At 43.6% G+C, this 10809-nt stretch overlaps 1 long non-coding RNA gene across 1 annotated transcript; it reads right to left on the minus strand.

The window, feature by feature from the left end:
* Positions 1 to 9138: 9138 nt before the first annotated feature.
* On the minus strand, positions 9139 to 10403 carry LOC116683783 (uncharacterized). The gene is made up of 3 exons (XR_004330704.1): positions 10275 to 10403; positions 9425 to 9579; positions 9139 to 9219 (listed from the first exon to the last, which is right to left on the minus strand). It is a non-coding gene; the product is annotated as an uncharacterized LOC116683783 (long non-coding RNA).
* Between the last annotated feature and the right edge of the window lie 406 nt (positions 10404 to 10809).

Below are 10809 nucleotides of genomic sequence, written 5' to 3' on the forward strand. Positions count from 1 at the left end.
GTCCTCTCGACCAATCCGGCGCTTTGGGGTTGATATGAACAGTGCCGTCTCAGTGCTATGCCTAGGTGTTGTCCTAGCAATGTCACTGTCTCATTTACGAAATGTGGGCCATTATCACTCCAAATGATTCTTTGGATGCCATACCATGGAATTACTGCTTTAGCGAGTGTTGTGGCTACAGTGATGGCATCTGCTTTTCGTGAGGGTGCTATTATTACCCATTTAGAGAAGGAATCTACCAGGACTAAACAGTACTTGTAAGTACCACTTCGGTTTAGCTCTATGAAATCCAGTGTAGGATCTCGAACGGGTGTGGCCCCTGTGGGCATTTCCCTCTCTTTGCTCTTACATTTCCCTGTGGATTATGCCTGCAACAGATAATGCAACCCCTACAAAAAAATTTTAAGTAAGAATTGAAACCTTTGAAGGTGTGAAACACCTTCTGTACCATTGACATCATTCCCCCCGTTGAGACATGGCTACCGCCATGGCTCATTTTAGCTACCATATGATACCAATTTTTTGGTAAGCAGGGCTGGTCATCTTTCCGATATAGGCCATCAACACAAGTCACACCATCTGACAGCCATACATCTTTCTCAGTTTGGGGGGAGTTGTCATGCATGTTTTTCAGTACTTCTGTAGGGATCGGATTCTGTGGTTCCTCCTGAACCGCTAAGTGTTCTGATCTTACAGCCGCTCTCTTAGCTTCCTCATCTGCTTTTGCATTTCCTAAGCTGACTGGATCTTTTTGCTTAGTATATGCTGCACATTTACAAATGAGTAGTTTGTGCGGTAAGTGGATAGCCTGAAGTAGCTTCACTAGCAAGTCTGCATGTTCTACTGTCTTTCCTGAAGAAGTCATCATTCCTCGTCTACTCCACTGAGCTGCAAAACAATGTACTGTGGAGAAAGCATACTGGCTATCTGTGTAGATAGTGACTGGTTTGTCCTTTGCCCATTTGCAGGCTTCTGTGAGGGCAATTATCTCTGCTGCTTGGGGCAACGGCCCGCTGAGCAGCGTTTTCTCTTGCGTCACCACTGCATATCCCACTTGGTTTCCAACTGTTGACGACTTTGAGGCTGATCCATCAACAAACACATGAATGCTGTCTGGAATTGGATCATCTTTTAAGTCTTTCCATGGTTTGCAGTTTTCATTTGTTCAGTCTACACATGAATGGGGGTCTCCATCATCTTCTGTGGGGACCAGTGCTGCTGGGTTTAGTGTGTTACATCTCTTTATCTCTAAATGCGGTTGGGAGAGCAAAGTAGTCATGATTGATAGATGTCTCGCTGAAGACAGAAAACTCATTCGGGTTTCGGTTATCAGCATGTCTACTGCATGCGGGACAAGCAATGTGGTTGGATGGAACAACACTACTTCTGCTGAGCTCTGCACTGCGAGGGCTGCTGCACACACTGCACGCACACAAGGGGGAAGGGCACATGCCACTGGGACCAGCCTTTTAGAATAGAATGCCACTGGCTGGAGCTTTGAGCCGTGCTTCTGTGATAGCACTGAGGTCATGAACTTAGTCTTGCAGTCCACTGTTTGGACGAAAGGCTTGGTGTAGTCTGGGAGACATAACACTCCTGAATTGGCGATTTGGTCTTTGAGAGCATTGAATGCGTCATCTCCTTCCGGAGTCCATGTGAGGTCATCCTTCAGGGCTAAGTTTAGCTGGTACATCATGTCCAGAAGAGGTTGAGTCGTTTGGGCACAATGGGGTATCCAGCTACGGCAGTAGTTACAGAGTCCAAGAAATGCCATCATATGTCTCTTTGCGCGGGGCTTTGGGCTTTGTAACACAGCTTGTTTCCTGTCCGTCGTGAGGGCTTTTCCTGTTTGGGAGATTTTGTGGCCTAGAAAAATCACTTCCTCCTGACAGAATTGGAGTTTGTTTCTTGAGGCTTTGTTCCCACAGGCGGCCAAGTGTTGGAATATGCTTATGGCATCCTTTTTGTTGGCTTCTTTTGTTTTGGAGGCAATCAGGATGTCATCCACATAGACCAGGACTTGCGTGTCCTCACTGTACTTGGCTCCTTCCATGCATGTCATTATCTCCTGAGAGAAGATGGTGGGACTGTCAGTGAACCCTTGTGGCAGTCTGATGTAAGTATACCTTTTTCCCTCAAAGGTGAAACCGAACCAGTGCTGTGAGTTTCTGTGTATGGAGAAGAAGGCGTTGCTCAGATCCACCACAGTGAACCATTTGTGTTGTGTTCAGCTTTCAAGTTGTTCAGCAAGGTGTGTGGGTCTGGTACACATGGGGCCCTAGTCTGGACTGCTGCATTTATCTGCCTAAGGTCATGTACTAATTGCCATGACCCGTCTGTCTTTTTTACTGGGAAAATGGGCGTGTTACATTCAGGTGGGGTCTTCAACTAGAATATGTCTTAGGGTGTACTTCTACTGGTTTAGCAGTCTTTAGTAAACCTACATCTGTTTTGCCTGTAGACCAGAATGTTTGGGGGACTTCTGAAATGGGTCAACATTTGTTTCAGCAGTGAAAAGTTCTTGTTTAGGTCATGCGTCGAGATGAATGGTTGGTTTAGCAACCGTCAACCAGTGAACTCCTACCCGTGTCACTTTCCCTATGCCCTCTAGTGTGCATTCGTCTCCATGGGGGCCGGGACTCCATTTTTCTTCTCTGAGTCCTGACAGTCTGGTCACTAAGCATCCAAGCTGGTACCATCCTCTGGTACCTTATTCTTAAAGGGGTTGTCAAAGAAAGGGTCGACATACTCAGGGAGGCGTGGCGGTTCAGGCCTCTCGTATTTCATGGTCACATGCAATGGCCATTCCTTTTGAGGAATGATGCCTGTTTTCTCTGGTATATACTTCAACAGGTGACTTACAACGGACCTAGGGCCCGTGGTGGCAAGGTCCAGGGCGAAGAATCGCTTTGGGGTTCCTCGTCCTTCATGGACATAGGCTGAAGTCATTTTTTCTGGCCTCATTCCTTTTTCAGTGGGGACCAATGCTATTCTGATCTGTTTCATTAGGTCCCGCCCTAGCAGGTTTACTGGGCAATCTGGAGTGATAACTAATTCTGCTGTATGGGCTTCGCCATCTTCGTCTAGTACAGAGGTTGGTTTTGATATTTTTAACAACTGCATTTTCCCATTTGCTGATACTACGGCTATCCATTTTTGGCCTGGTTTTACTGCGGGTTTTTTTATCTTTTAGCACTGCCCCTGAGTCACATAAAATCTTTACTCTTTCGCCTCCAATGGTGAGGGTGTCATAAGGTTTTTTGTCTTCTTTCAGGGAGAGGGAGAATATTTGGGTCAAGTCCAATATTTCTACCGGGTCTCCTTGGTTTGAGACGTCGTCCTCCGTGATAGGTTGGCTTGATTTTTCGGCTTGGCGTCATTCTTCATAACTATCTTGGTACTCTGGATTATGAGGTGGGGGTCGAGAGAAGCGTCACTTCCCTCTTCTTTCCTTTGGTGGATCTGGGCATTCTCGAGCAAAATGGCCTGGTTTATTGCAGTTGTAGCAGCGGTTATGTTTCGGCTTTTGACCTTTCTCGGCCCCTTCTATTTGGTCCTTGGTAGTTTGCCATGCTAACCATAGCTTGAGCCACAGCATGCAGTTGGGTGTCAGAGTTTTTAATCTTTTTATTTTGTAGGACCTCCTGAGCGTGTGCTGCCCATTCCATTAACTGAACCAGGGTGGCAGTCCTCCAGCCAACCTGGTGCTTTCTGACAAAGTCGGCCAAGGCAGGCCTCATGTTGTTCAAGAGTTGTTGTTTTAACTGACTTTGGTACGTCCCTTCCACATTCCTGTCATCCACCGGACCGCTGTTTCCTTTGAAAACATCTTCCAGTCTTCCCCGGAACTGATGGATGTCTTCCCCGTCCTTTTGCCTTGTGACCTGGATTTTTGAGTGGTCTGGTCGCTTCTTCCACACTGTAGTAATTCTTTGGCCTACGTCGGTAATCTGTAGGCTCAGGCTGTCGTTTCCTGCTGGCAGCCATGCTCCATCGCCGTCGTTTCCAGTGTAACTACCTTTTACTCTGGCCCAATTATGTCCGAAACAGATTTGCAGAGGTTTGGTTGCTTCCTAACCATTCAATTGGTATGAGGCCATTAACTGATTGAAGTTGGTCACCCATTCCTGGGCATCTTTGGTAGGGTCTCCTAACCCTTTACATGCTTTGGTCATTTCCGTGTTGGTCCATGGGCGATAAACTCTAATAGTGCGGGGTAGAGCTCCTCCTTCTCCGTAGTGGGGGTTTGCCACTTCCATCATGGGGAAACTATGACTAGGTTTTTCTTCTGGATCTGGTGGTGGATTATTGGTCGGCGGGGGGCGCTGGAGGGGGCTGAGGTCAGGGTAGATTCTCTTCTTTTGATACAGACAGATATCTGAGTTGACAGTTGGCTTAGGTGCAATGTTTTTCTTCTTTTCTCCCCCCCTTGTTCGGTCCTTCAGGGGTGTTACAGGCTTTGGCTGCCCTCCTGCAGCTCCACCTACCGCTTCCTCCTCTTCACTCTCTTCCTCCTCCCATTCTTCATCGGCCTTGTCATCATCCTGTTTATGGGGGAGTGCCTCCTCAGGCTGATGTGCAGGTGGAAGGGGCTGTTGGAGCTGTTGCGGGGGCTTTTTTCGTCTTCGCAGTCCAGTCTCATCATCTGGATGTATTGTTAAAGCTGCTATAGCACATTCTGTATCTGGACCCTTTTTTTAACTCTTTTTCTTTTATAGTACATTCTGTATCTGGACCTTTGTCTTTCATAGTACATTCTGTAACTGGTCCCTTTTTTAATTCTTTCTCTTTTTTCTTTCTCTCAATCTCTATCTCTCTTTTGCCTGCCTGCTCCTTCCACATTCCTGCAGCACACAACTGTCGCTGTATCTTCCTTCTCTTTTCCTCCTTGACTGTCACCCTCTCTTCAACATACAATCGCTCTAGTAAACCATTCACAGAAGCTAACCTGAGCTTTCCATCAAAACCATACTTATTTACCCATTCTTTCACAAATTCTATGCTTCCCGGGAAGGTTTTTTCCATAAATTGCACATCTTTAGGAATGGTGACACTCTGTCTCTGACCCATCTCTCTTACCTAATTTACTTCACAACTCACAAATCCCACAATAAAAAGCTGCGCCGCACCAACCTGTGTTTCTTTTTCTTATCAAAATCCCACAAATAGCCACAATTAACACAATAACCCGCTGTGCAGTAACAACCTTATTGTTTTCAGACGAATAACAAATAGCCACAAATAATACAACAACCCGCTATGCAGCAACGACCTTATTGTTTTCAGACAAATAACAAATAGACACAAATAATACAATAACCCACTATGCAGCAACACAAAATAGCGTAACAGCAAAAACACACAACAGCAAACTCAGCAAAACACAAAACAGCACTATCAGTGGAAGCAAGAAATCACCCAGCCGGACATCTGAAAATACTCAGAACAGCTTCAAAACACATCTACCGTTTCCCCGCTCGGGGAAAATTGTGTCGCTCGGTTCTGTCCCAGACAGAAAGAAAATATCAAATGATATTTCCACGTTATTTGCTCAGCTTTGTCCCAGACGGAAAATAAACATCAATGATAGCCTTACTTTGAGCTTTTTATCTGGCCCCAGGCAAACAGAATATACAGTGGTGTGAAAAAGTGTTTGCCCCCTTCCTCATTTCCTGTTCCTTTGCATGTTTGTCACACTTAAGTGTTTCGGAACATCAAACCAATTTAAACAATAGTCAAGGACAACACAAGTAAACACAAAATGCAATTTGTAAATGAAGGTGTTTATTATTAAAGGTGAAAAAAAATCCAAACCATCATGGCCCTGTGTGAAAAAGTGATTGCCCCCTACACCTAATAACTGGTTGGGCCACCCTTAGCAGCAACAACTGCAACCAAGCGTTTGCGATAACGTGCAATGAGGCTTTTACAGCGTCCTGGAGGAATTTTGGCCCACTCATCTTTGCAGAATCATTCTAACCCCAACCGGCCCGTCAGACACCACCTACCAAGAGCCTGGGTCTGACCGAGGTTTCTGCCTAAAAGGAAGTTTTTCCTCGCCACTGTCGCACTGTTGCTTGCTCTGGAGGAAACCACTAGAACTGTTGGGTCCTTGTAAATTCTGGAGTGTGGTCTATCTGTAAAGTGTCTTGAGATAACTCTTGTTATGAATTGATACTATAAATAAAATTGAATTGAATTGAATAGAATTGTCCTAATTCATTTACATTAGAGGGTTTTCGAGCATGAACGGCCTTTTTAAGGTCATACCACAACATCTCAATAGGATTCAGGTCAGGACTTTGGCTAGGCCACTCCAAAGTCTTCATATTGTTTTTCTTCAGCCATTCTGTGGTGGACTTGCTGGTGTGTTTAGGATCATTGTCCTGCTGCAGAACCCAAGTTCGTTTCAGCTTGAGTACACGAACAGATGGTCGGACATTCTCCTTCAGGATCTCTTGGTAGACAGCAGAATTCATAGTTCCTTTTATCACGGCAAGTCTTCCAGGTCCTGAAGCAGCAAAACAGCCCCAGACCATCACACTACCACCACCATATTTTACTGTTGGTATAATGTTCTTTTTATGAAATGCAGTGTTCCTTCTACGCCAGATATACTTGGACACACACCTTCTAAAGAGTTCCACTTTTGTCTCATCGGTCCACAGAATGTTGTCCCAAAACTCTTGGGGATCCTCAAGATGTGTTGTGGAGAAATTGAGACGAGCTTTGATGTTCTTTTTGCTCAGCAGTGGTTTTCTCCTTGGAACTCTGCCATGCAGGCCATTTTTGCCCAGTCTTTTCCTGATGGTGGAGGCATGAACGCTGACCTTAAAGGGGTGATAGAATGCAAAACCGATTTTACCCTGTCATATGTGAATACCGACAGTTTGGTGGGTAAATAGGACATACAAAGAAGCTTTAAATCCCATTGACATGCCTTTCCTCTGAAAATCCCACATTTTGAATCTGCCGCTGAAAACGGGCGAATCTCAACAAAGCCAAAAGATGACGTCAGGATCTCAGAACCATTAGCTTTGTCACGCCCATGGCCGTATAAGGAGAACGGTCCAGCCCCAACATCTACACACAGGCCACTGACCTGAGACCAGCTCCTAATGGAGCTAGCGTTAGCTCAGTTAGATGTCCGACTGAGAACGCTGCTTGTGTACTCTGACGGGATTTACTAAGAAGAAAGTTTGGAATATTTCCCAGGATAATGACAATGAACCAGGGTCGTAAATGCAGAGTTCCAGGCTGTACAAGGAACGGTGACACTTCTCATAGCCTTCCCAAGGAAGCAACCACTTAACGGGCTCGGCTGCTGTTTATAAGGAGATCCCAGGGAACGTTTTCACCAAAGACAGTTTTCAAAACTTTGGACAATTTAAAGCAGGATTTGCTAAGCTGCTGTTGCTGTTCCGACTGTCTGGTCATCCCAACCACAAGCTGTAAGTAGGATTTCGTCATTAACAGTAACATTGGCAATGCTAAGGTATCCTGTAGCTAGCATAGGCTGAATGTGTGTTGATAACTGTAATGGCAAAGGGGCTAACGTTTCATTTTCCTAACTGTTCCATTCGAATAAATACCCCGTGTTGTCATGTAGCTCCATCTATAGTTCACCATGCATGTTTGTCCACTTTGTCAGGTTCATTTTTATTGTATTTCAGCAAGAAAGCTAACTGCAGCTGAGTAGAATCATGATCGTTTGGTTGCTAGCTAGCGTTAGCGCTAAGCTGTAACGTTACTCAGCTAGCTAGCTAGCTCTGTTATCCCGTTTGCTTCGACAACAGAACTGGAAACGTTATCATTTCATATGATATCTAGTCAATCTCGTGAAAACAGTGTGTATATAGACTGCAATGTATTGATTTGCAGTTTTTTTTATTTCAGAGCAACGCTATGTCACAAGGACAAGACGCGAAAGATGCAGCTTGCCAAACAGATGCTCCGAGTGTGTCATCTCGGGGGACACAACTGTCTCATAAGACATCAAGACCGCACATATCATACAAGGTAACCTTTCTAATTATTCTTACAAACCAGACGTCTTATAGTGTTTGTGTAGCATTGTGACTGGGTAGCATTTAGCAGAGCAGTGTTATCTAATGTTATCATGATGAGTGAGTGACTTTTATCAAATATGTGAGCCATTACCAACACATTAGTGAATTATTTAAAGTAGGAATAGAACTATTCATCTGGATTATCACTGATTGGTCTGATCTCAATCAATTGCATTTCCTTTTGTGGGGGGGGGGCTGGTGAAAATAATTTGGACAATAGGCAGGAATGTGTTTGTATACAACAGGTATGACTGAATGCTAGATTGTGTGTTGACGATGCCTTTTGCAGGTATGTACACGCCCTATGAACTTTGTCATTCAACAAAACAAGTCTTTAGAAAAGGCAAATGTGAATGGGGGACAAATTGTCTGCAGAAACTGGTTTTGTTCAGTGAAGGAGTGAGACACAAACATGGTCTAGAGACATCAAGCCTAATGGCCGGCCATATAAATGTAAATCATTTCAGATTTAAGCTGCTCCCATTGTAAGACACTTGTAACAACACTGGTTAGAGTCCTGCTTTGGCACAGCTTAGAGGTTTAGCAACTGCTTTTGCTATGAGTCAACTGGAGTATTTTGCTTGGTGTGTGTAAAAGGTAATACAGTTATGTTACAATATTTATGTTTTTGTTTGATTGTATCTTGCAGCCACAACGGAAGACAGCCAAGGGAAACTAATGTACAGACGTCTGTTCCCAAAGGCCAACAGGGGAGGTTACACCGTCAAAGAAGTGAAGACAGAGACAAAAGTTTGTAAGTTTAAATATTTTTTTTATTACAAACAAAAAATACTAAATTGCATCTTATCGGCACTCAAAATAACTTTTCACACACTGCAAACAACAAATCTGAATGTGCAATGATATAGGTGCTAAAATGACTTTTCACACACAACAGGCTATGTCTTAGACCTGATGCGACTGGTGTTTGAGGAGATCATCCACGACCCCCTTCCTTATCTGGAAGCAGTCCTGTGCCCCAGGACCTGTGTGCTCAGCTCGACAGGCACCCAACCCGACATACTGCCCTGAAACATCCAGAAACTCCCTCCACGCTGCACGACACAAGAGGGGTCACGGCACGGACACTTCTACCAAGAAAACCCAGCACCAGCTCACAAAAGTCCTATAAGCCCTGTGTCTGCATTGCCTACAAAGAGAACAGGGTGTAGTGGACAATCACATTTTTTAGATTTAAGAGTAATGATGATTGTTTTGAAACAAAATAAAGTAATTTTGTTGTCTTGATAATACTGTGTTTTTGTAATAATGCTGAATCAATAATCAATGCGTATTGTTATAAACATTTTATTTAGATACTTGAACTGCTAACAGTGGTATCAAATTGGCTTCACCTTTCCATCCATCTGATTCTCAACTGGCCATGGTCAACTCTGTAAATATTCATTGCATTTTGCAAAGAATATATATTGAGGCACGGATGAAGGCCAGGATGGTGAGCCATACAGGTTATCTCCTCAGGAATCTAGGTCATTCTTATTCTTCTGACCTGTAAAAACAAACATAATGAGCCTGTTGTTATTTCATAATGTTGAATGAGCAGAAAGCATAAAGTAGCTTGAGTTAATGTATCTCTAGTTTTATTTAACTGAGGTATTTATTGGCAACATATTTTCTCTCTCCTGGGGCATGTGTGCACAGTTTCCACAAGAACACCTGCCAAGGTAAGATACTACATTAGATTACTACATGTTAAGAAGGTAATAATCTCATAGTCAGATGATCTAATCTGCATGATAGTAGTTCCAAGATAACATTAGACGTAGCATACAAACTGAACAGAAAAGGCTCCTGTCCAGCTAAATGGACGTCCTGTTGTAAGATAACATTACTTCTGGGTGGTAAAGAATGTACGTAACTCATAATCACAATCAATCACTATTCAGCAGGAGAGTATACGGTAACAAATGTTACAATGTGACTAAGAGACTTTCGTTGAGAGCAGCTCTATGAACTGGCCACTAACTTTTCTGCCAACTGGACATCTTGACTGAAATTGCGAGGGTACAAGTTGTAAATATATGTCCATGTGCAAATTAATAAGTTATGTTGCTTACAATACTAAAAACAAGGCTAATACAAAGTTATTCTTAGGCTACAACACTGAAGTGGGAGTATTACACTAGTGTGACAACAAACCTCTAATGTTGAAAAAGCAAGTAAATGCTAAATGACAAAACTTACCAGTCTGAAGAAGTCATTTCCAATTTACTGGTAGGTTGCTCCTCGATGTCAGATCCTTCCTCTGATTCAGGCTCAAACAGATACGGTAACCATGCTATCGCCACCTTGGATGTTTTAGTCATGTTTGTGTGCCGCAGCAAAGCTCGTTGCACACCAACCAATCAGCGCGCAGCTTATTTAAATATTCATGAGCAGACCATATAAGGCAGAAAAGCTCTCGTTTCAAGCCAGGTCAATTTAGCAGGGTGGTGTGAGGGCCAAAAGAACAGCTAAAACAACATTTTTAGCCCAACAAATGTTACATACCCTATCAGGAGACCTCAAAGAACAGCGTGATATACTCTATACAACCATTCTATCACCCCTTTAAAGGGGTGATAGAATGCAAAACCGATTTTACCTTGTCATAGGTGAATAACGACAGTTCAGTGGGTAAATAGGACATACATAAAAGCTTTAAATCCCATTGACATGCCTTTCCTCTGAATATCTCACATTTTGAAACTGCCGCTGAAAACGGGCAAATCTCAACAAA

The sequence above is a fragment of the Etheostoma spectabile genome, unplaced genomic scaffold (genome assembly GCF_008692095.1).
Source record: "Etheostoma spectabile isolate EspeVRDwgs_2016 unplaced genomic scaffold, UIUC_Espe_1.0 scaffold00019108, whole genome shotgun sequence".
In the NCBI taxonomy this organism is placed as follows: domain Eukaryota; kingdom Metazoa; phylum Chordata; class Actinopteri; order Perciformes; family Percidae; genus Etheostoma; species Etheostoma spectabile.